This window comes from Alexandromys fortis, unplaced genomic scaffold, assembly GCF_014885135.2.
Source record: "Alexandromys fortis isolate MF-2015 unplaced genomic scaffold, M_Fortis_MF-2015_v1.1 scaffold_53, whole genome shotgun sequence".
NCBI classification, from domain to species: domain Eukaryota; kingdom Metazoa; phylum Chordata; class Mammalia; order Rodentia; family Cricetidae; genus Alexandromys; species Alexandromys fortis.
Window position 1 is genome coordinate 8,764,992 of NW_026067939.1, and position 24,449 is coordinate 8,789,440.

Here is a 24,449-nt window from a genome sequence, read left to right on the forward strand (position 1 = left end):
ATATATATATTAATTTTGTAATATTCTAGAACAGCTGCTATCACCCAGTGGTTCCATGGTATCTATATTAATATAGCTTTTCTTCCTGTGATTGAATATCCATTTTCCTCCAAATGGACCTTTAATTTCCAGAGCTGTTTATATGAATTAGAATCATATTCTCAATAATGACACCTATGAGACTTTCTTGTATGTAATATAAAGTGTAGCATTAGAAACAACTACCACAAGTACACATAATGTAAAAGATGGCAATTCAGTTCTTTCTCTGGAATTACCCACGGAGAAGTTATATGCCATATCAGTAAATCTGCAGTGCTAAAAGGAAAAGGCAGATGCTCCCACATTCGGTACAGTCTAAATGTGCTACATTTAAATCAACATTATTATTTTCATAATCTGACATTATTCCATGGTACTCTGCACTTCTATACTAAAGACACGCTTTAATATTTATTCATCATCACACAATCAAAACAGAAACAAATAACCAAGCCTTCAAAATTAATTTATTAACTTGTTTTTAATTATAATTTAGAATTCTATAAAACTCCATTGCGTCGCTCATATTGTGGTACAACTGGCAACTGCTAAAAATAAAATATTAAACTCAAGGAAATGTGCTTATCATAAAAAATGAAACAAACTTTCACACCGAATACAGCTATCTTAATGTAGATAAGCTCATTCCTTGAAATGGCAGTTAATATTTAAAGAGATTAGGAGACTTTGCTCATGAGGCCAAAGTAAAGAGGTGATAGAGGTGAGGGAAAGAAAGAACCTTGACTAAGGAATTCAAGTTTAACAAATGCTACTTGATAGAAAATTTTACTGCTAACATTTTATAAATTCTAAACTTTTTAAAATTTTAACATTTAAAGTAAAATGTACATCACCACTTTTCAAAAAAATTAAATTTGAAATTAAATACTCCAGACTTTTTATGAGAAAATATACAATGTCATTATACCTTAATATGTGGATTCTTAAAATGATTTATATTTCAAAATTTATTTATTATCACTTATCTGTATAAATGATTTGTTTGCGAAAAGTTTAAGATAATGGAAATATGTTACAAAAAGGTCTAAAAGGCTCCTAATATTGTTCTCTAGGTATTGTGTTCCTGTCTTAAAAATATCACTAAAATTAGTGGATCTTATTTGGAAATGGGGATTTTTAAAATGTGTTGGGAAAGTGCAGTCAAGATTATACTAGAAAGATCCAGGAGCAGTATGAGAATTCTATTTGACTAAAAGAGCTAAGTCTTTATACCAAATCCAGCACTGTTTAGTTTCAGGCTAAGAAAAGTGGATTTTTGTGGAAATCTGTGCATAAACGGACTATAACATGATCTTCCACAGAGCTTTGATGTCTGCTAAGACATCCAAGTAGACAGAAGATGACAGATGAGTTCGGAGAACTCGAGATCTATTCCTGAGCAAAGTCACAATGAACACTACTGAATATTAACTTATTAGATTTGTTGGGTTTTCTTTGGAAGCTGCATTTTCTCTGCTTGCTGTCATTTACTGACATTTACCAACTGTGGCTGTGATGGTCTGGCAGAGGTGAAACTGTGAAGAGGCACTTGGTTCTTTCAGTGACAATACTGACAAAACAATGGAACTCAGAGAAATGGGAATTTCCCCAGGAAACGCACATTATAAAAATACATTCTTGAGAGAGATTCATACAATTCCAACAACTTGTGGGAACACCTTGCATTTGTATGAAATTGAAGACTAGGCAAATGCTAAGTCAATGCTAAGAGGTACGACACCTTAACCAGGATGTGTTGGATGGGCACATTTCTGGGTCACTGTTTAAACTTCAGTCTCACTTCAGGCCATAAAGAGGGGCTGTGGGCTATGGGAGGGAAGTCTTTGTCCCTTTTCACAATGTGGTCACAATGAATACATGTCCCTTTTCTGCTTTCCATTATTAGTTTAGTTCTTTCAATTGGTTTAATAAGGACCTGTGTGGCCAAACCTGGCTTCAGGCAAATGTTGTGGCCTCCAGATTTGATAACAACAGAGACAATCGATTTCAGTAAGAATAAGCAGACTTTGGCAAAATGTCAAAACAAAGACATGGATGAAATGTAAACTGCATTATCACTTGTAACCAAGTAATGAATCAAATTGAAGGCTAAATTTGTAGAGGCAAATATATTCATGACCCTCTAAGATCTTCTTCACTCATCTTTTATAAAGATAATATGAAATAAGTTTTATAAAAATAATATGAAATATAATATAAAATAATTCAGATTTTTTTCCTAAAATTAAAGATGCTGGATATTCTATATCAACAAATATAACACAGAAATAGAAGAATAAAGCATTCCTTTTAAAATCTAGCTAGACATTAGATTTGGCATCTTATAGCAATGGTCTTTTGTCTACGAGAACTCCAGAGTTATGATTCAAATCATTAAGATACATGTTAAAAGCCTGGTAACTTCAAATATGATTTCATCAAAATGAATTGTAGTCATATTTATTATAAAGATTCTATAGTCTATAGTCTATGTTAGAGAAGCATTGGGCCTGCTAATTGGCATACATTCTTACAAATACAGAATACCTGCTTATGAAAAAAAATGTATAACCCATAGGAATCTGAAAAATAATTTTGTTTATACTTCAATTTTCTTTTGGTCTCATAAATTTTATAGTCAATGACTCAAGAAAATCTGATAGCATAAATATGGTGTCAGGTTTCCAAAAATGTAGGAGAAGCCAAAATCTCTCTATTTGTTTAGTATTCCTATATATAATAAAACAATGGAAACATAAAATATTTTACTCCAGATTAAACATTCAAAAGTGGTCAGTAATGGAGGAGGAGCTATTTGTAGATCAAATTAGGAAATAGATTTTCTTAGACATTAAAGGAACTGCTGCTTTCTGCTTGCCAGCTGATGTTGCGAAAGTTTCAGGGGACAAAATGTTGAGTAATAAAAGTTAAGTAATAAGAGAAAATTAATACATGTCATTGCAAAAGAGATGATATTGGAAATAAGTCAAAGTTGCCCAACCAGTGCTTTTGTTGTTAAGAAGAAGGCAATTAATACTGCATTAAAGAGTAACCCTAGCCCTAAATAAGTCTCCTTAGAGGGAGCATAAATAAATAAGGGAGGAAGACTCCACAGGTGCTGTATCTCTTCAAGCAAAGTTAAACAAATTCGGCATAGCCTCTGCGACGAAAGGAATTGAATTTGTGTTTCTGGACTAATAGAAAGCTCTGATAGCCAGTCTCCTCTGTCCCACTTGCTAGTCAGAGACTGTTCCCAACGGAGCAGCAAAGGGGCTCCGCACACCCTGAAGAAACCGCCTTTCTGTCTCAGCCGGTTCTTCACCGGAACCTTCTCATCAGGGGTGCAAATTCTGAGCAACTCACCGGAATCTGTGCAGAAAAGGATGCTGACGAGTTTGCAAAGTGGCAACCATGTAACACTTCGGGGAAAGGGGGGGATGCAGCCGCCGCTCCGCCTGTGAATTGCACAGCTCTGACATTCAGTCAACTCTTACTGACAAAGCTCGCGAGAGCTGGCAGCAGCAACTTGATCTGGCGCTGGCCCTGCTTTCCCGACTGACATCTGCTCAGAGACTAATGGCAAGAGTTCAGTGGTTATGCCTTCAGAGAGTGCTGGGGGTCTGGCTCTACCATCACAGACAGGCTTCCTGGAAAGAAGCAAGGGCGGAGAGGCGCCTCTGCAATTGAAAATGAGCGAGTTACTCTGTCCCAGCTTCACAGTTTCGTGCTGTGCTTTGTTTTGTTTTGATTCCATTTAAGAGTTTTACAGCAGTGAACACTGTATACACTGTTCTAAAGAAATTTCCTGGAAGCCGGTGTCCCTTTCATCTGTGACAAATCGTGTGGTCATAAAGCATCATAAAAAAGAAAATAGGAAATAAAACAAACAATCTACATATAAACTATGAAAATCAAAAGATTGTTTATCTCTGACTATCCGGCCTTGGTCCCTGCATATCAACATATATTTAGCCACTTCAGATTTCAGTTACTGGCAACTTTTCCAAAGTCCCTGCTGGTAGGTGATACATGTGAGGGAAAGCCACGGTTTATAAGACACATGAAAAGTCCAAAGTTCTTCAGCAAAGAGTTAAAAGGACATTTCTAGTCAGGCACTGACAGTGCTTGTGAACACACATTTTTTATGTTTCACGCTTATAATACTTTACACACGTATTTTGCAAAACAATAAGAAAAAACTTTCAAGGTTTAATAATTTGGCTTAATAACAGTCTAATAACTGATTCCCCATCCAATTGTACCTTGAAGTTTCTGTAAATGTCAGATTTCAATGTCAAATCTCTCACCACAGATTAAACGGTAACTGGATCTGTAGAAAGACATGTTCTTGTTTTTAATTGTCTGTAAACATGTCAAACATGTACATATAAGAACTGGACTTTGGTTTGGAATAATGACGATCATTGTGGTTCAGATTTACATATAATAAATTAACCTAATGAACACAAGTTTAACATGATTAATCAAAATTTCAGGCCATGAACGTTTGTTCTTAAAAATCTAAAAATCTTGCTATGATACTAGCCATAAGAACTTGTACTTAAAATTTCAAATCAGATATTTTTGATATCATTTTATATCAAGTGCTTCCCAGATCACAAACATTTTTTATTAGCTGAAATTATCTTTTCTCTGGAAATTGTTACTTAGGCAATATTGATTAAACATTAAATAATATTTGTTTCTTTATATGCTGCTACACACACATATATATATATATATATCATACATATTTCCTAATATATAAGTACAGTCTGCTTAGTCTGGATACTGTTGTATGTATGCTTTCAGGGTTGACCATTTGATGGTGTCGTACATCCAGTTGGCATGTTCTTCCCTTAGAAAGATATTTCTCCCACTCTCTGCAATTCCCAGTTTTCTGAGCTTCTTCTTCGTGTGATGATGAAGCCTCATGGACTTTCATCCATCCACTTTAACACATCGATTGTTGCTGTTCTTGTTCAGATCTTTTAAGCAGTCATGGGTGTAGCTTCTGACATCACTAGGAGATATGGTATCACTGCTAACTCCCTCATCCTCTGACTCTTACAAGCTTTCCACTCTCTCTTCTACAATGAGCCCTGAGCCTTAGGGTTAGAATGTTTTATAGATACATCCCTTTGGAATGGGTTCCACAAATCTACCTCTTGATTGGTTTTGGTTATGAATTCAAAAGAGAGGAAGGAGGGCTATATTTCTAACAATAAGTAATAATTTTTTTAAAGAATACTGTCAATTTACAATGCTTTGAAAGTCATGGTGACTGTATTTAAACCACAGTCATTTGGGTATCCCACTGAAAATTCACTAGTTTAGGAGTATTATTTCTTAAGATTTTATTCATTTTTATTTTATGTATGTGTATAAATATTTTGCCTACATGTGTGTCTGTTGTTCTCACAGTTCAAAAGCTGTTGAGCTTCCTAGAACTTTAGTTACAGCTTGTTACAGGAATCATGTGGGTACTAAGAACCAAACCTGGGTCCTTAGAAAGAGCTTCACAAGTGTTATGAACTGCTGATCCATCTCCCTAGTGACTAGAATGTGTGATTTAAAAAAAAAAAGCTAAAATGTCAATATTATTCTCCTGAAACCAATCTACTGCCTTGTTTTCTGTAGTAGGATAAAAGAAGGTTTAGGAGCAAACCCTCATCTTAATTAATGACTCTCTCTCTCTTTTTTTTTTTTTTTTTGCATCCTGCTCAGGTCTACTCCAGATTGTATAAATATATGTATCTGTTTTCAAATAGTGATGAAAATAAGAAAATTGGTTACTAGAAGATTGCAATGTGTGTTTAAACTGGCTAGCCAGCTATATTAGGTGACTATGAAACTTCAATTTTTCTTCTGCTCAGCATTTTCACTTCAGTGAACCACTTGGGATTCGGTTCATTTGTGTCTTGGTTTCTCAGCTATATTACTTGGTGATGCACCACTTTAGTTCATCCTTGAAGCTTTTCTTCTTCCTGTGTTACTGATCGTCACCTTGTGACTCAGTGCACAGCAGGTGCTTTACTTCTGTGCTGCTGCCCTTCTTCTCAGGCTTCCGGGCTGATTATGATCGGGTCATGTGCCCTGAGCTTGTTGAGTCAGGTGGCCAAGTTTCACGCTGTTATCTCATAGCCTGGTATCTGGTCAACACTATTGCCAAGTCTTCTGTACTAGTTGTAAGTGGCTCTAATGGAGTGCCCCTGAAAGTCTGACTCCTCGTTATTAATGCTCGGTTGAGCCCTGTCAGCTGCCTTCGGTGACCACATTTGGGTAGCCAGTCATAGCACTTTACAGGTTTAAAGTTTTCTCATAATTCAGTTACTGTTGAGTTCATTGCTTTCTTGGCAGTAGTCATGACTATTTTAAAGAGTGTGAATCATTTTATCACATAATGATCTTTTGTAGGTAATGTCATATACAAGAGTGTTCTGATAGTTACCTTTAATTGATGCTTGTTGTGGTTTGTATTTTTAATTGCCTGACCAGGAATTGGGTCTCTTTATAGCATTTTACAAACAACTATTTTGTTGCCCACCCCATTTATGCTTTCATGTGATGTGTGACATTTTATTTTCTCCTGTTCTATATCTTTTTAACAAAACAATATATTTTATGAACAATGTGTTCATTACCAAGAAAAACTATTTTTATTAGATTAAAAAAAATACCAACCCAAGTTCCCACTCACTCCCCTCCTCACATTCCCTCCACACACCCTCCTACCCCACCCTCATCCAATCCTCAGACAGGGTAAGGCACATTGCCTTGTGGAAGGTCCAAGGCAGGAAGTATAGGCGGGACAACCAGGCAGGAAGTAGAGGTGGGGTGACGAGAACAGGAGAATGCTGCTAAGAGGAAAGAGTCAGTCTGCCGTCATTACCCAGACACAGAGGAAGCAAGATGAAATGCCTCACTGATGAAAGGTACCGAGCCATATGGCCAACATAGACAAGAACAATGGGCTAATTTAAGATGTAAGAATTAATTAATAAGAATCCTGAGCTACTAGGCAAACCAGTTTACAATAAATGTAGACCTCTGTGTGTTTCATTGGGACTGAATGGTTGAGGGTTCAGGTGGAACAGAAATCTCTGTCAACAATCTCTTGCTGTATCTACACTGCACTTTCTCCACTAGCCTCTCATAGCCTCACTTCAGGGACTTCTGCCCTGCGTGTCACACATTGCAAACCCTCAGCTGCTCTCCATGATCCTGTTAGACCTTTAAAACCAGAACCACCTGCATGAAGCTTACACTACCAAATTTGGCTGCAGGCCCAAGGTCCATCCTCAGCTACTTCTGGAACACAGATTCTGTGTACTAACCCTGAGAAAACACTCCCCAAATGACTTCAACACAATGATGTTGGTCTCTTCTTAATCAGTGCTAATTTCTTAGCCCAGGCTAATCAGCATCAATTGTCCCAGTAATGAAAAGGTATCACTTCAGTGGCGCTGGTCTCTTGTTAATCATGGCTGACTCTTCAGCCCCAGCTAATCACAACAAAAGAATCACAATTCAAAATAGCAAAAGGCCCTGATAAGTCTATAAACTTCTCTCTGAAATTCACAAGTCAGGTCTCCAACTTCTGCGCTGCTCTCATACCCTTATCTCCCAAGCTGCTGCAGAACAGCCCACTGAGTTCTCAACACTCAGTTGGGTTTCTAGCCCAAAGTTGCACATTGCTCTCTAATCTCAAAACTATGGTCAGATCTTTCACTGCCCTACCCTGCTAGGATGGTACCAACTTGTTTTCGTTAGGCTTACTATTGTTGTGATGAAACACAATGACCAAAAACAACCTGGTGAGAAGAGGGCTTATTTCCCTCATATGTCTATAGAACAGTTCTTCATCAAAAGCAGTGAGGGCAGTAACTCAAGGACAGGAACTTGGAGGCAGGAGCTGATGCAGAGGCCATGAAGGGGTGCTGTTTACTGGCTTGCACAGCCTGCTTTCTACTAGAACCCAGGACTGCCGGTCTAGGGATGATACCAGCCACAATGGGCTGGGCCTTCCCAAATTAGTCACTAATTAAGAAACTGCCTTACAGCCAGATCTTTTGAAGGCATTTTCTCAACTGATGCTCCTTCTCTTCAATGACTCTAGCTTCTGTCAATCTGACAGAGAACTAGCCAGTCCACTGTCAAATATTTCTATTTCATTGTTCGAGTATTAGCAAGCTCAGTGAATACACTTGTGGTGGTTTGTAATTGGCCCCCATAATCTCATACAGAGCAGCACTATTAGGAGGTGTGATTTTGTTGGAGTGGGTGTGGAGCTGGAAGGGAGTGTTGGAGGATGTGCTTTACTGTCGGGGTGGCATTTGAAGTTTCCGAAGTTCAGGGTACTGCTCAGTGTCCCAGTTGACTTGCTGTTGCCTACAAGGTATAAAACTCTCAGTTACTACTCCAACTCCATGTCTGCCCGCATGCCACTGAGCTACCTGTCACGATAATGGACTGAACCATTGAAACTCAACCAAACCAACCAGTTGTTATAGTTGCTTCTGTTTTAAACTCTTTTACTCTTTTGGGGGCCTGCCACCCAGGTCCCAAATAAACCACAAGGAGCCTGATTCTTTCGTATGAATGCCCAGCCTTAACATGGCTTGTTTCTTAACTTATTATCCCTTTCATCTTTTGCCTCTGGCCTTTTGCCTTTCTTTATTTCTGAGTATGGTTCCTTTACCTCTTAATCCATATCTGACTTTGTATTCGGGTGGCTGACTCCTTCCTCTCTTCTTCCTGGATTTCTTAGCCTATTTATTTTCTCTGCCTGCCAGCCATCTCTTCTTTCTCACACCTTGATATTGACCATTCAGCATTTTATTAGGCCAATCAAGGGTTTTAGACAGGCAAAGTAACACAGCTTCACGGAGTTAAACACATGCAACATAAAAGAATGGAACACATCTTTACATCATTTTAGAAATGTTCCACAGCATAAGCGAATCTAACCATCTTCAAAAAATATTCCAGAAAAACACTTCAATTAAATGCTTCCTTTATAAGAACTGCTGTGGTTATGGTGTCTTTTCAAAGAAATAGAAACAGTAAATAAGACAATACTATAATTCATCCAATGTAGTTCTTCTAAAAATGTAGACATTTTCCATTGAAACAGTAATGTAAATACTAGCATTTGGGAAGCTGGAGAATTAAACATTCACAGGAATATTTGGGTATATAAAGAGTTTAAATACAATAAAGAATATCTGAAGCTCTGTGAAAAGACCACAAAAAATAGCTAATTCTCAATGATTTGTTTACCTAATTTTATGAAACAATTACCTAAGAGGTCTGCAACTTATGGATAAGAAGTTTATTATCAGTTAGCAATATATTTAATGTTAGCAAACTTTATACTGGAAGTATAGGAAAATGCATACCTTCCTTGGAAAAAGATTTTGTTTCAATATTGCCACTCTTCCTCATTTGATAAAATGTAACTTTTAAATCATATTCCTTAGTTTCTTATGATCAGGTATGTTTTGTCTATTCATTATGATTAAGAATGTTGAGATCTCTTTGTATTTTTTATGAATTTTAAGTATATATATAATTTAAAATTTATAAGCATTTTAAATAACATTTATAAAACTCATGTATTTGTTATGCAGATTAGTTGCACGGTAATATTTTAATACATTTTCTTTATTGTTCAGTCTTTGTGTGTGAAAAGTATTTAAATAATACTCACTGATAAAATATGTAAATGTTCAAATACTTTATTTAAAGTGGTAGACTATTTGCATATAGTCTAAGAATAATTCCCATGACTTTCAATTATTTCTAATACCTGTTACTATACAAAGATGATATACAATATGATTTAAAGGATTATAATGAGAAAAATGTATATACACCTTAGGACCAATTTTAACTTTTAAAAGAATAGTATTGATATTTGAAGAGGTGAATCTGCAAAAGGACAGAGGAAGTGACCTGCATGTGTGTGTGAGTGTGTGTGTGTGTTCTCTGTGTTTATACAAACATGAGCATGGTTTATGAACTTTAAACTTATTTGCAGTATCAAGAAGCTCTGTTTCTAAAGAAGGAATTTCAGGTTTTGTCTGGTTGACAATCAGCAACAGTCCAATAAGCAGATTACCGATAAACAGAATATAAAATAAAGTCAGCTTGTTATTGAGGGACAGCTCTGATTTTATTTTTTTTTCATTGTTATTTCTTTTCTTTTTTTATTTATTAAAGATTTCTGTCTCTTCCCCACCGCCGCCTCCCCTTTCCCTCCCCCTCCCCAATTAAATCCCCCTCCCTCATCAGCCCAAAGAGCAATCAGGGTTCCTTGCCCTGTGGGAAGTCCAAGGACCACCCACCTCCATCCAGGTCTAGTAAGGTGAGCATCCAAACTGCCTAGGCTCCCACAAAGCCAGTACATGCAGTAGGATCAAAAACCCATTGCCATTGTTCTTGAGATCTCAGTAGTTCTAATTGTCCACTATGTTCAGCAAGACCGGTTTTAACCCAGGCTTTTTCAGACCCAGGCCAGCTGGCCTTGGTGAGTTCCCGATAGAACATCCCCATTGTCTCAGTGTATGGGTGCACCCCTCGTGGTCCTGAGTTCGTTGCTCGTGCTCTCTCTCCTTCTGCTCCTGATTTGAACCTTGAGATTTCAGTCCGGTACTCCAATGTGGGTCTCTGTCTCTGTCTCCTTTCATCGCCTGATGAAGGTTAATATTCAGGAGGATGCCTATATGTTTTTCTTTGGGTTCTCCTTCTTATTTAGCTTCTCTAAGAACCCGAATTATAGGCTCAATGTCCTTTATTTATGGCTAGAAACCAAATATGAGTGAGTACATCCCATGTTCCTCTTTTTGGGTCTGGCTTACCTAACTCAGGATAGTGTTTTCTATTTACATCCATTTGCCTGCAAACTTCAAGAAGTCCTTGTTTTTTACTGCTGAGTAATACTCTAATATGTATATATTCCATACTTTCTTCATCCATTCTTCAACTGAAGGGCATCTAGGTTGTTTCCAGGTCCTGGCTATTACAAACAATGCTGCTATGAATATAGTAGAGCATATATTTTTTGTTGTATGATAAGGCCTCTCTTGGGTATATTCACAGCTCTGATTTTAAATGGAAGAAAAACTGCAGAAAGAACATGTGTTACAAACAAGGATTCACAGAATTGATGAAATATCAGGAAATAACTAGCAATTGGTAAACTTGACAAGGTGTGTGACTGAGAGAGTTGGGTTGCCATTCCCAAGAAAGCATGTAGTCCTCATTTAGGTTTCCATAACATAAGCAGAGCCAATTTAACAATCACTAGTGTTGGAACTTTCGCAATATTAGGTACAGAGTATCATGTCACCAAATCCATCTCATTTCACTAAAATCATTAATCTATTCATTCTTGAGTTTTAAGATTCAAATTATACTTTATATAAAAAATAAACAAGTCAATATTTATTTATTTATTTATTTATTTATTTATTTTTTGAGACAGGGTTTCTCTGTAGCTTTGGAGCCTGTCTTGGAACTGCTCTTGTAGACCAGGCTGGCCTCGAACTCACAGAGATCCGCCTGCCTCTGCCTCCCAAGTGCTGGGATTAAAGGCGCGCGCCACCACCGCCTGGCAATTCATAAATCGAGGATGCTTTGCTTAGTCTTTTCATCGAAACAGTGAATATTAGTTGAGTGGTTTCCTTGACAAAATATCAAGGACATGGTCAGTGGAATGTAATGTTTATTGTCAGAAATATGGATTTGGAGAACATTTTGATGGTTAGTTTTAAAAAAAAATTTAAATCTGAGAGCAGGCATATTTGTTTTGTCTTTACTACTTCATTTCGTGTTCAGGAAATCATGCATGTGAAGTCATGCAATGGAAAGCTTGTTATAAATTCCAGTTTCACGTGGTCGTACAGTATGTGATATGTATTCCTATATGTCGTACAGTATGTGATATGTATTACTATATGTCGTATAGTATGTGATATGTATTACTCTATGTCGGATAGTATTACTCTATGTCGGATAGTATGTGATATGTATTACTCTATGTCGTACAGTATGTGATATGTATTCCTATATGTCGTATAGTATGTGATATGTATTACTCTATGTCCCTGTCGCATTTCTTATCAGTATGCATGTGCTGTCAGGAACCTGTCATAACTGCTTCCTGGTAGGGGAGCTCTGGGCTGGGATTTAGCCTTCTGATCCATAGCAGCACCATAGATACCTTTCCATTTATATATCAGGCTGTTAAAGTTGTCTCTTTCCTGCTTTAGGTGAGTAGGGACATTTTAATTTATTGACATTATATTTGTAGGGTGTATACCTGGCACTATAATGCAATATTCATTACAATAGAATCATTTTGATTTTCATGGGGTCAGAAACTGAAAGACTTAGAAAAAGCCATGAATTAAACTGAATGTGGTTTCAGTAGAGAATTCTCAGCATAAGATGCGTGCACTGATTTGAAACCAAACAGATACGCAGACCTATAGACAGACAAACAGGTAGGCAGGCAGACAGACAGACAGACAGACACACACCAACAAGCAAGTCCACTTGAACCATAAGAAATAGAAAAATTTATTTACCTTAAACAGAAATAAGGGAGCCATGCTCTAGATGTGTGCACTGATCCAAATGGATACTCTCAGAACAACTAATTTGAAGGATAGACATAAATCTTTTGTCTCAGGAAAGCAGAAACTGATCTAGGATAATAATTTCAGTAAGCTACTATTGAACTCCATCACATATGTCTCTAAGGTGGGTTATGTTGATTCTGGCTGTCAGGAGCGGAGTAGCAATACTTCCGGGAATAGAATATTCTGGCATGCATTCATCAGTCATTATAACTTTAGTAAGTACATTAATCTTCTTGGTTTGAATAAATTTTGTGTAAATCTCACCACTTTCAAGAGAAGCAGATTTTTTTTAGACTATTTTGAAATCAAAGTATCATTTTCTGAAGACTATTTTGCTAAGATTTGGTTTTCTTTGACTATTATATTTAGTGTAATACGAACTATGTTTCTCCATGACACCCCTGATTTCTAGACATAATTATCAATAACACTGGATTTCCCCATAGGGAATATAGTGATAATTCATGTAGGCCTCTACCGATCGAGGCATAATATGAGTCAAGGAGAAGAAGAAGCAATGTCAGAGAAAAGAGAAGCAAATGTGAACGCAAACTTTTCAATAAGATTTTCTGATACAATGATACAGGCATTAGTGATCCATTTATAGTCACTGTGGTGAAACCTAGTTTGAAGCTCATTGTGTAAATAGCAAAGTTTTCAAATTTCATTGAAATTAATCATGTGCACCATTTTGAAAATGAATTGCCTGGGTATTGCATCACTTGTCAGGATGAAGCAGTTCATGGGCCTGGTCTGGCAGAGGAAGGACTTATTGACTGTGCAGTCAGAACTGTTGCATGGTGATGAACGTGAACCTTGCCTCTTGCCACTCTCGCTTCATCTCACTGCATTGCAGCTGTGCTGGGCGACAGAACGCCAGATGGTACCGAGACATCAATTGATTATTGCTCGAGAACAATGTCACCTACAAGAGCAAACCACAGGCAAAGTGACAAGGCCAATGAAATGTTTGCAGGCCTGCATAAGCAAACCTGCAAGTAGATTCATGGCTTCATTTTAAACTGTGCTATTCAGAAATGTTGGTAGAAGAATAAGGCTGCAAAGTTCATTGTGGAACCACATATTTTGCTATATTATCTTTACCATTTGATATTTTTCCTTGTCTATACACCTACACATAAACTATTTTTTCCATCACATATTGTTAATCCCAAGCTCTCTAATTCTGCTTTGAATTGTATCCTTGACCATCTTTTGATGACAATCAGTTATCGTTATAAAGTTGACCCAGAAATAAAGGCAGCAGAAAAAGAGCCTAAAGAATTCTGGATTTCACAAGCTGTCACTGTGAGTTATCTGTCCACAAAGAATGTCTTTTATGATAAGTCTTGTTTTTATAGAAGGCATTTATTATCACATTTGGTATCATTTTCTGTAGCATATCTTGGATTGTTTGCACTCAAACTTTGGCTGTGTGCTGTATCTGATGGCCTGGAATGGGTGCCAGTGTTTGAAAATGGCACATGCCTTGCTACTCAGCTGAACTGCAATAAACAAGTCTTATTGGCTTTTGTAAAATATTCCTTGGAGCTTCTTGAGTGTGTTAGCTTCTTTTCAGATTTATTTCAAGGCATTCTAGAACGAGAACAAAAATCTATTTTAGAAAGCATAGCATACGGAGCAAAAGGCTGCTCGTATGCAGTACATAAATTGCACAGAACTATTGTTTTTGATAAATAGTGCGTGTTTATGAAGGGATAAATACAAAATTGCTTTGGACAGAAAATTGATCCTCTCACCCAAGCTGTTACCAAAGTGGATTGCTTGATGCAGAGAGGGTTTTTCTTGGAAAACCCCAGGTGATTTGGAAATAATACTGACTTCTTTTGTATGTAGTTTTATATTTGAAATTTGTTATTATAATTGACTTTGTTGTCTCATAAGAATACATTTCTCTTGATGGTATGGGAACAATGGTCCTTTTATTTTCTAATCTTCTAATTTGTTTCATATAGAAAGATAATGTCTTTCCCTTAGGCACTCCATGAATAGAAAGTGAGCAATGTTATCAGAACATTTCCTGTAAGTGGCCTCTTCTCCACATGATATTTGAAAGTTTACTTCTGGTCCCAAGCCACGTTTCCATGTGATTTAGAACACAGACGCTCACACACGTGGATGCTCAGAGCTTTGCTCAGGCACTTGGTCCTGAACTGATGTTTGCCAAGCTCCCCTTGCTAGCAGCTGGTTTAAGATTCTCAGGCAGCATTCGGTATCCCCGTGTATGCTCCATGTAGCCGCAGATCACAGACTTCTGGGTTCTGCCGGTTTTTCACTCCAGAGCAGGAACTTTGTAGGCCACAGGTTTTCTTGGTATTAGCGCATTTTCACAGAGTCAGTAGGGTGCCCGTGGGCCTCCTGCTTGTCTTACTCAGGCTCAGAGCTCCCTTAGGCATGCTTCTACCTCTTTCAATGTATAAGCCGAGCAGCTATTTCTGGTCTTCTGTAGCTACAGTGAACCAGGGAACAGAACTTTTTCTTATGCTTGCTCCTTCCCTACTTTGATGTTTTTTTTTTCCTTTCATTGTTTTCAATTGGGGATATAGGTCCCTTATCAAAAACTTCCTCAACATCGAAGTTCTATTCTGGGAATTTACATTCCTGTCACTGCTTAAACTTTTATTTCTTAAGAAATGAAAGTGAAGGTATCTAATATGATATCTATATCTATATATAGTTTCTTAAAGTAAAAACATCATTAAAAATAAGTTTCCTCTTGATATTTTAAAAGAGCTTTCAAAGTTTCAGAAAATATATAGCACAATTATAACCACACGTGGATGCCTGTTACTTTAATCTGAAAAATGCCGTAGTTTCGTCTCACCCCAACAGCAATGTTCTCTAGGGAAAAGACACTCTCATGTAAGAATTCCAATTAATCTTATAAATTGAAAGCTGAATATCGCGACACTTTATTTTTCTGTCATTGACCAATTATTACTCTAATTTGATTATGTATAATCAGGAAGCTACTTGCTATTCCCATATGTGACCACAAGAGGGCACCATAAGGTCCAAAGAATAATCACTGTCAAAGTGTGCTTGGAATTAGCAGGCAAGGATTCCTGGGTTCTGTCCTCCAAAGTACTCTAATAAGGTGAATCCCCATTTCACTCAGCAGCTTTTATTTCTTGCGCTAACAACTTTCTGTGAGCACAGGCGAAGCTTTCTCTGCACACATACAAATCCTTTTCCAGTTGTGATTTGCACAGCTGCATCTGGTTCCAGACAATCCAGGTGTCTTCAGATCCATAATAATGGCAAGACCCCAGTGCTTCTCTGGCTTCCTAAGACATCTCCAAAGGGATGTGGTGTTCACTTTTCCAGCTGTAGGATAGAATATATTACAAATCTAGAGTCCAAGGGAGATTTAAATATTGTATTCTCTGTTATCATTTCCTTTCTGTTCATGCATATGTCAAATTATCTTTCTGCTTTAGATTGTGTGTGTTTGTGTGTATGTGTGTTTTCCTACAGACTCATTGCTTTGGTTTAAATAACTAGGACATATATTAGGGGTAGATAATAACTGCATAACCGTATGGTATGAAGAGAAGTCCTCATTAGACCTAGGACTGGCGTGAACATCCTCTCTGAGACAATGAAGTAATTGATGTTTTAGTCTCACAAATATTCATGTATTCACAAATATTCCTGTATTAGGTCTTACAAAAGTTGTGCAAGAAAGCATTGAAGTGTCACCCTGGCAATTTGGAATTGAGGTTACCACAATCTTGCAGCAAAAGTGACAAGCACATCTATGGGACGATCCCTTAATAATCTTTCAGAAAGTGGTTCACTTTGTCCCTTGCCAGGCAATATTGAGAAGTATAACCTGCATGCTTCACGGGGCACTGTGGGTGAAGCCTGTGCGCGGGTGGGGGATGGCATTTATCATGGATGCCAAGCATCTCTGTGAATTTCTTGGGTCCAGTGGATGCCAGGGTTGTACATGACTTTGCTTCTTTCTGTTGGTCCACCTCAGCTTTCTGTTTATGTCGCATTCCAGGGTCTTCTGACTCGCATTTCAGGACAAGGGAAACTGCATCTTCACAAACCAAGCCATATGTCAGCTTCTGTGGCTACTTCGAATCTTGTAGTGTGAACTGAGGGCCTGCTGGGTTCAATTTCTCCCTTTTCGTTTTTAGAGAAATTTTTGTTCTTTTCACAGAGCTCAACCTTGCTTTGATTAGATCAAAGGCTTTACGTCTCAAAATCAACCACTTATAGGCTAATTTTAGTGTTTCAGGTGCTTTTTGTTTCTCTCATAATAAATTTAGATTTTCCTTTTTTAAAAAAAAATCTGTTTTCCTTCACTTGTAGCAGAATTTATTGTGTACACCGAGTTGTTCTGGAACTCACATTGTCACCAGGACCTCTTCAGCCTTTCAAGCATTGTGACTGCTCAAACACTGCAGCTTTAGGCCAGTTCCTGTGGCCTGAATCAGGCCATGTCTTCCTGTGGCTGTGTCCATACTCCATTCTCTTATATAAACCCACAAACACACACACACACACACACACTCACATTATACAGAACAAAACACATACATGAAGCTTCTTAAAGGTTAAAAACTCGGACTTGATCTGGTTTTGGAGATTCATCTGAGATTCCTAAGAGGCTCTCCCCCCAACTTCTTCCTCTTCCAGTTAATTCTGCTCTTTGTCTCTCTCTCTCTCTCTCTCTCTCTCTCTCTCTCTCTCTCTCTCTCTCTCTCTCCTTCTCATTGGTATGGAGGTTCATCTCTGGATTCTAAAGGAAAGGCCTCCTTCCCTTTAAAGTCCCATCATGTTTACTGTTTAAATCTCCACACACTGTCATGTTTCTTTCTAATGCTCTCTGACTCACCTTCTAGGCCCAGTCAAGACTTTGAGACCCTCTCATTCTGGTAAATATCATCTAATAAAATTATGTATAAACTTCCATTGATTCCTCTCCTAACTCAGAACAGTTGACGAGCTCCACAGCTCCAGGCAAAGGCTTCACTTTGCTGCCCTACATAGAAGCAGCTGGAAGAATCTGTATTGATAGCAGTCTTCTGGGCAGGAAAGTAGATTATCTCAATACTGGGATAATAATTCTTCCCATTTGCAGGCAGGTTAGCTGGGACTATCAGGTTTCTACGCAGAGCAAGGGGTGGTTAAGAAAAGTAACTGAGTAAACAAAAATAACTCCTTCTGGTCAAGAGAAGATGCCTCTGGTATGCCTGGAGACCTACCTGCAATCAGTTGGAACTGGTCAATCTCCTGTCCAAGTGTCCATGCCTAAGAAGGCAGGCTCACCTTAAGCCACACTAGCGAGAGGTGGAATAGTTATGCCTTCAATAAGATGCTGTATTTTTCTCTTCTGAGAATCTCTGCCCCTAGTAAATTAGCTTTCTGGGCCCTAGTCATGCAACTACGCAACTTGTAAGTAAGTCTGTTTTGTTGTTCTTGTTTTGAGTTATCTCAATAACTCAAAAGTTTAAATTCTTTTTCTTTTTTCCTACCTCTAATTTAAGCATCATTCCTTACACTTTGGGTGTGTGTGTGTGTGAAGTTTTGGACTTCCTTCTCTGTCACATCCCTGCCTCTCCACCCATGCCTGACCTTCATACCACCTTCAATGAAGTGGCTTTATTTCGTTTTCCATTCTTTTGTTGAGATTTTACAGCTTGACTACACTGCACATTTTTTTTATTTTAAACTCTAACAAAATTGTCCTTGAGCTTTTGTTTTAGTCCATTCTTGAATTATTCTATTAATATGACTAAGAACCCCAGGGGGGCTCCCTTTCCCCTTTAGCAGCAAAGGAAACCTTCACTGTTCATATGGTAATTTAAATTCCAAGCAATAACGGGCTTATTTTTACCATTTAAGATTACCAGGAAAAGGAGTGTCGTCTAAAATTCAAAAGCCTGGTCCCTACTACATCACCACACCAGGCTTGAACATCAACCTTCTCTGGCAGCACACGTAGCGTAAGAGAAACTCAGATGGAGAAAGCCTGGTCCTTACTGTTCTGATTCAGAAGAAGAGGCAGCACGGTGCACCATCTTATGTGAAAATTAGCAGTCAGGACATCATGCTTTGTGTTGGATTTCCAGGCATCTTAGAGAGACAGAAGGAAGAAAAAGACAGGAGTCTGGCTTCAGCAGATTGAGCTCTTTATTTTAAACAGAGAAGGAGAGAAAGTCCCCCATGGGGAAAGGTGGCTGTGACCCTTTTCTGGGTAGGGTGATGGGTTACTGTTTGCAGCCACAGCAACTAGGGGTGGAGTGAATCTGTTGTTTATTCTACAGTCTCTGTTTCCTTCAGTTGCCTGCTTCAGGCAAGACAGATTACTTTGGGAGATAGGTTATCTCTGCAAATATTCCTTTCTGAGAATCCTGCTTTATAGGTGAAACACTCTATTACCTTGAGTCAGGAATGCCATAAAGTGATGAACTCCTAACCTCCTGTTGTGTTTAGAACTATGGGATAGCTTCAGGACAATGTGCCTTTCTGAGACTGACATGGGGTTTTACTAAAACTTTAGCCATAATACTTAGCATAAGAATTTGAATATTAAAGTTTCTAATATAAATACGCTAATGCTAGGAGTTGCAGAATCTGGTCTTCTTAGCAAAGCCATTGCCATCTTCACGAGATCAACTATACCTTCTTGCAAAAGTCCAATCAAAACTGTTGACTGTTAGCATTTCATTCTAAAAGGAGGCATAGGGAGGGATACTGGACCCTCACTTGAGTAAACAGCCACTACTCTTAGCCATTTGTATGAAACTCACCCTTGTTGCTTGGAGGCTCAGTGGTTTCAGGAAGAGGCTAGGGGATGGTTACTGGAGACAGGATCTATCTGAGTGGCCACGGAGAGCCATCTGTCCAGGCTGGGTGCCAAGTTTCAGAAGGATCATGTGAAGGTCACTCATGGTCATACGCAGAGTTCCTCACCCATGTGCAGTAAGCGAGCAGGATGCAACAATTGGTTCCCAAGTTGTAATTTCATAAAATCATACTTTGGTTTGTCATAGGGACATTACAGGGAGGCAGGTAGACATTGTTTATCTTTCCTGGAGAGAAATTCTTATACCATCAGCAAAAGCCTTTTACTTTTGCAGTGCTGAGGCAGCATGGGCAGTTCTGTTGAGCTAGTCCATGTTGGGTTTCATGGTCTACATTGATGAGGATGGCTATCAGAAAAAAAATAACATAATCAAAATTCTTAAATTTTCTATATTTTAGATTAGCAGCAGAATGAAGTACAAAGTTTATCAATAAGCAGGTAGGTAGAGAGACACCGGGCCTGGCATGGGGTTTTGAAACTAAAAACCCCTATAGATACAACTTCTCCATCAAGAACACACCTTTTCCATGGAGGCCACGTTCTAGAATCTTTCAACAACTGGGAATCATGCATGCAAATGTCTGAGGCATTCTCATTCAAAATACCATACAGCTTTTGTTTGTTTGCTTTTGTTGTTGAAATTAATTAATTAATTTATTATTTTGTCATTTATTACAACCCTACCCCAGTTTCTTTCTTTTCCCTTCATTCCTGTCATGTACCTTCTCCTGTAGCACAATTACTAAAATCTCAGAGACAGATATTGGGGTTCAAACCAAAGGTCAGGAAAGTAAAAGAGTCAGTCACTACCTCAATCTGAAAATGGTGATCCTGCCTCCAGGAATCTCCAGAATGAGATTGAGCCTGCAACCTATCTCCTCTCATTTTATATTCCTCTCTAGTGTTGGTATTAAAGGCATGCCACACTACCACCTGGTTTCTATGGCAACTAGTGAGGCTTCTGTGATTAAAGGTGTGTGTCACCACTGCATGGTCTGTAAGGCTGGATAAGGCAGCTGTTTTACTTTCTGATCTTCAGGCCAGCTTTATTTATTAAAATACAAATGAACCATCAACACACTCTCCCCCAATTCTCCTCTCTCTCAGATCCACACCTCCATTTCCCTTCAGAAAAGATCAGGCCTCCTAGGAATATCAACCAAACATGGCAAAAGGAAGTACAATAAGACTAATCACAAACCCTTGTATTAAGGCTGAATGAAGCAATCCACTAAGAGGAAGATTCCTAAGTGCAGGCAAAAGAGTCAGAGACAAAATCCACTCCCAATGTTAAGAGCTCTGCAAGAACACCAAGCTATACAACCATTACATATATCCAGTATCCTAGATCAGTTCCATTCAGGCTCCCTGATTGTGGCTCCAGTTTCTGAGAACCCCCACTATGAGCCCTTTTTAGTTGATTCTTTAGGCTGTGATTTTGTAGTGTCTTTGACCCCTCTGGCTCATACATTCCTTCCTCCTCCCTTTTTCAGGATTCCCTGAGCTCTGCCTAATGTTTGGCTGTGAGTCTCTGCATCTGCCCCTATCAGTTGCTGTATGAAGCGTCTCTGATGATGAACATGCTAGGCTCTGGTCTTCCAGTATAGCAGACCATCATTGAGAATCATGTCATTGACTTTTTGTTTGTATGTTTTGTTTCTGTGTTTGGTTTTTATCCTAGGTCTCTGGACTATCTTGTTTTGGTTCCCATCCCTCCAGGCAGTATCCAGAACCTTACTCCCTCTTGTGGCATGAGTCTCAAGCTCAGCCAGTCATTGGTCAGCTACTTCCCCAAGTTCTGCGTCACATTTATGCCACCGTTTCTTACAGGCAGGACAAATTGTAAGTCGAAGGTTTTGTGGCTGGGTTAGTGTCACAGTCCCTCGTCAGGAGGCCTTGTCTGGTTGTAGAAGATGATAGTCCATGCCCATAACCCCATTACTAGAAGTTGTTGGTAGGGTCACCCTCATCCATCATCCCAGGAAGTATCTGTCTCACCCCTGAAATGGCTGTCCCATTGCTCTTGTCTTCCCCAGTACTCTTTCCCCCATCTTGCTTCCACCTGATCCTTCCTGTTCGCTTCCCCACCTGTGCCCAGTTCACCCCCACAGTCTATTCTATATTCCCTTCCCAGGGAGATAGCTAGGCAGCATTGTGGCTTAGATCAAGTGTAATACATGTTCTTCCCAGTTGTTGTTGTTTTTTTTAATGTGGTGTGTGTGTGTGTGTGTGTGTGTGTATGTGAATATATACTTCGTGTTCTATTTCTTTGTTCTTTTAAGAAAACGAAACAAAAGGCATGGAGGTAGGTGGTGGTTAGGGAGGGAGGATCTGGGAGGAGATTGGGGGAGGAAGATGGGTGATCAGAATACACATTTTGAAAGGTGTGCTGTGTGGATAGTAGTGTGTGAGACTTAAAAAATATGGACTAAGCGTAATATAAGCAATTGAGCCTTGAAGGTGTTACAAGCTTTAAGTTCTACATACTTGAACCAGATAAACTCAGGGTTTATATTCAGAGTAAGATTTATATATCTTAGTGTTAAAGCACACGAAAGCCCTCCTGACCAGTGCCTCTGCCCGTGATTTGTATTCATATTATGTCGAGATTTATTTGCCTTCCTCGGGAACCATCACTCAACATTCTAAGTCACTAGCTCTCTGTTTATATTATCTCAAAGTCCTCTACATAGCAAGTCTGATTAGCCTTGTGCCTATGAATAAAAGCTTTTTGTTCTGAATGGCCCATCTTATCTGTTAATCGGTAACCTGTATTTCATGGAGAATTGATACAGCTCCGAAATTCATAAATCTGGATATCAGCCTTTATTTTACACTTGAAACAATATTTTCTCCACATGAAAAAGATAGGTTTTCTTTTTCCCTCCTGATAAGGTAGAGAGGTCTGCAGTTGGAACTCAGAATTGGGTTGCAATCCGGAAAGCTGGTTTTTGTTCCCTTTAAACGGACAGCATCTTTAGCTCCCTTTATTAAAATGCATAAATTGTCAATTGATCCGTTCGACCAAGTTTTCTCTGAGTATTGGTTTGCCTTTAATTATTGAACACACTAAATACAATGCATATATTCACTAGGGGATGTTTCACCCTTGCACAAAAGCATTGCGGCTAAATATGACTAAGGAAGATTTGCCATTTAGCTGTCTTTCCTCACAGAAGGTGCTGCCATTCTTTGAATGCACAGGTGCTGTGTGATCATGAACATCCCATCTTAGGCATCTGTGCAAAGCTTCCACATGCAGGCCATGATTTCTGCATGCTGGATAATTTATCATAGCGCCATCTGCTTCAAATCTTTAGTTGCCAGGCCTGGATGGATTTCCAGGCAAATAAATTATTTTGTGTCTTTACGTAAATGTGTTTGCTGACACTTGCATGACAATATTTTATAGATGGCTAACATTTAAAAGCAAGATAATATTACAAAGGTGGTATAACTATTTAATATAATACCAGCTGAAGAACTAACTCTTAACCAAATGGTAATCAAGTATAAGTTGTCGCGGTCAGTCCATTATTTAAAATTAGATATTAATAAATTTATTAATAAAAAGGGATATTAATTTTTTTAGGTGGAAAGAATATACTGATTGTGTGTGTGAGTATCCCTAGTCATTCAGGACAGTATCATAAGATACTAATTAGGTTCTTAGGTTCTTTAGAAACATATGCATGTAGAAATTTAATTGGGTAACAATCTTCATATTTTCAATTTCAATGAAATTGTCATTAGCATGCACAGAATTCAAGTGGTCAACCATGAAAATGTAATGCAATTATCTAAAATTTTCTACTTCATGGTCCTTTCATAATACATCATGAAAATGATAGATCACATAGATGCGGAGATGAGATGACACTGTAAGTAAAAGTTCTCATTATGCAAACATGAGGACCTGACTTTGTACCTCTCAAAAACCTGGGTGTAGTTTTCTGCAAATGCAACCACAACACAGTAGAAGATCACTTTGGCTTGCTGGTCTTCAGACTAGCTACAGGTTTAGCGAGAGACCTGTGAAAATTCATAGAGCAATAGTGAGAAATATCTGATATACTTTGTCCTTCACACAAACACATGTGTACATGCATATGCACACACACACACACACTCACATCTTACAGAAAATCTGGCTGTAAGGTATTTATGAAACCACTCACCCACCTTTTTATGCATTATGCAAAGGGAATTGTTATTCATCTTGCATAAGTTGTTCAAAATGACAAAATTAATTGTGTTAATTCTAGCTCCTCAGTGAAAAATAATATACTGTGTGTGTGTGTGTGTGTGTGTGTGTGTGTGTATAATAAGTACATCCCAGAGTGACAGAGGAATTCTAATGTACTGGCTGTCCTGATAAGAGTGAAAACATCAAGTAAGGACTACAAGTTGTAGGATGCAACCTTGGGGCTGAGCATACTATGAGAGGAGTCTAAAGGCAACCTGCTAGCTAGGGTAGTTCCTTCTTAGTCGCAAGACACAAGAAATTCTTTCACTAAAGTTTTCAACTGCTGGAAGACACTTATTACATCATGAAGCTACTCAGCTTTATACAGCCCCCAACCATGTAAATGCAATCTTTGCAATAAAATCTTCACAGAAACACTTCAGAGAACATTTTTTTTTTGAATATCTGGTCAGCATGTCCCAATTGTTCAACTGCACCTCTTTTGATCTCTTACAGCATTTGATGATTCTGGGAATTGATATATCCTTTTCTTTCTTACTTATCACTATGTCTGTAGGTAAACCTATATAATTTCCCCCACAGCGAAGTCCAAATATTTAAAGCAATTGCATCCAGCACTCTCGCAAATATGAAAACATGTAGGCACACAAGCTCTTATAGAAAATAGCTATTTGCCTATGACCAGTATACTTCCTCTGGTGCTCTTAAA

General features: G+C 38.3%; 1 protein-coding gene and 1 long non-coding RNA gene across 2 annotated transcripts in view; both read right to left on the minus strand.

Moving 5' to 3' along the window:
* The window catches only part of Bche (butyrylcholinesterase), a 48,335-nt gene extending 44,683 nt beyond the window's left edge, over positions 1-3,652 (minus strand). Inside the window, exon 1 of the mRNA XM_050147475.1 lies at positions 3,406-3,652. The gene's annotated coding sequence lies outside the window, so the exon portion shown is untranslated. The remainder of the gene's footprint in view (positions 1-3,405) is intronic.
* The window catches only part of LOC126504897 (uncharacterized), a 153,042-nt gene that overhangs the window by 105,452 nt on the left and 23,141 nt on the right, over positions 1-24,449 (minus strand). The gene's annotated exons all lie outside the window — the stretch shown is intronic.